The sequence below is a fragment of the Phoca vitulina genome, unplaced genomic scaffold (assembly GCF_004348235.1).
Source record: "Phoca vitulina isolate PV1807 unplaced genomic scaffold, GSC_HSeal_1.0 scaffold107, whole genome shotgun sequence".
Classification (NCBI taxonomy): Eukaryota; Metazoa; Chordata; class Mammalia; order Carnivora; family Phocidae; genus Phoca; species Phoca vitulina.
The window spans coordinates 1,510,609-1,512,985 of record NW_022589810.1 but is presented as its reverse complement, the minus strand read 5'-3'; positions in this window follow the sequence as shown (position 1 = coordinate 1,512,985).

Here is a 2,377-nt window from a genome sequence, read left to right as displayed (position 1 = left end):
TATTTTCATATCTATCTAGCTCTCTACATATATTAGAATTTCATTCACTATAGTGCAGTTGTTCTCAACCAGGGGCATTTTGCCCCTTGGGTGGGAATTTTGAAAATATCAAGGAGAGGGAGAGAGGGAGAGGTGCTGCTGGCATCTAGTATGCAGAGGCCAGGGATACTCTCAATTACTGCAATGCATAGGAGAGCCTCTGACAACATGCAATTATCTGACACAAAATGCCAAAGCTGTCAAGTTTGACAAAGTCTGCTGCACGGGATTGAGATAACTCAGAATAAGTGCAAGACAAAATTTAAATCACAATCAATCCTTCCAGTGATTGATAACTATTCTTCAAAGTTTGATATATGTAGGTGCTAAATTTTCTATGATGATCTTGTGCTTTTTAAACAGCAAAGGGATGCTTTTTGAAATAATTCATTTAAAAAATTCAATATCTATAGATGTTTTTCACATGAAATAGTCTAGTCATTGCTTAAGAAATTATATAACTTAAGAATTTTAATTTCAACCCATTTACATGGAGGAATATTCCACAAATAACAATTCATCATCCTCTATCACCTGATTCTCGATGCTCTAATCAAAGCATTAATTTCTAAGTATTTATATATTTGGTTAAAAAAGAACAATTGTGAGCATCATAATCCTAATGTAATGTATCTAATATATAAAGGGCAATATGTTTGACTAACCAGGTCATGGTAATCTCATTACCATTCCAATGACTGGTTTGTGAATGGACATTTCCCAGTTGTAGTTTATAAGATAATAAATGTAAAATGCCTTGGGGTCTTCGGGGGAAAGGTTTCTCAGCTCTTAAAAAAATAAAAGAGATAAATTGTTTACATAAAATTTCTTAAAACCATGAGAAACTATGGACTCTGAGAAACAAACAGGGTTTTAGAGGGGAGGGGGGAGGGGGGATTGGTTAGCCCGGCGGTGGGTATTAAGGAGGGCACGTACTGCATGGAGCACTGGGTGTGATACGAAAACAATGGATCGTGGATCACCACATCAAAAACCAATGATGTATTGTATGGTGACTAACATAACATAATAAAATTTTAAAAAAATTTTCTTAAAACAAATAAATATATATATCATGTTAGAATAAGTGTATTTAGTTTGATATAAGATCAATATCACAAATTGCATTGTATTTCGACATATGAGTATCAAAAATTAGGAAGAAAAAGTTTTAAATGCCTTTTACTATAGAATCAGAAAACATCAAATACTTAGGGACAAATCTAGTAAAAGAATCATAAGACCTTAACCAGAAATCTACATAACACTTCTGAGAGAAATTAAAGAAGACCTAGGTAAGTCAGAGCTATATCATGCTTATGGATTAGAAGACAATATTATGAAAATTAAAGAGATTTCTTATCAAAATGATCTAAGGATTCAACATAATCCCAGTTGAAATCCCAGCTGGTTTTTTGTAAATGGAAATTGGTAAACTGATTCCAAAATATATTTGGATATAAAAGATCTAAGAACAGCCAAAGCCATCAAGAAGAAGAAATCTAAAGGACTTTCAAAGCCAGATTGCATGGCCAACTATAAAGGCATAATAATTAAGATAATGTGATTTGTGTACACAAATAGACAAATAGACTGATGGAACAAAGCGCCCACAGACACATATACGGTCACATTATATATGGTCACATGATTTACAAGAAAGGTACCAATGCAGTGCTTGGGGGGAAGGATAGTCATTTAAGTAAGTGGAGCTGGACTAATTGGATATCCATCCCTATGGAAAAAATTAATTTGGCCCCTAACTTACATCATATACAAAAACTAATTCCAGAAGACTACACACACACACACACACACACACACACACACACAGTCTCCCCACACACATCCAACAAATACCTGATGTACAGAAGAAAATATCTTATGTAAAGAAGAAAAAAAATAAATGCAACTAAACATCGGCACAATATTTTAACAGGCACTGCACAAAATGGGACATCCAACTGACCAATAAACAAATAAAAGATTGCCCAAACTCAGTCATCAAGGATATGCAAATTGAAATTATGAAATATCTGTAAACATCTCCCAGAATACCCCAAATCTGCTACCAATATCAAGAGTTGGAGAAAATAGAAACTGGAACTCTAACTGCTGGTGGGAGTGTCAATTGGTACTACCGTGGGGAAAACTGCTTGGCAGTTTCAAAGCTGAATTTATGCATTTTCTGGAACCCAGCAACTCCATCTGTATTTCTGCATACTAAATTACCACAAAGGTAGTGGCTTAAAACGATGTCCGTTTTTAGCTCACAGCGCTGTAGTTTCAGAAGTTCATGCACCGGGGGCGCCTGGGTGGCTCAGTCGTTAAGTGTCTG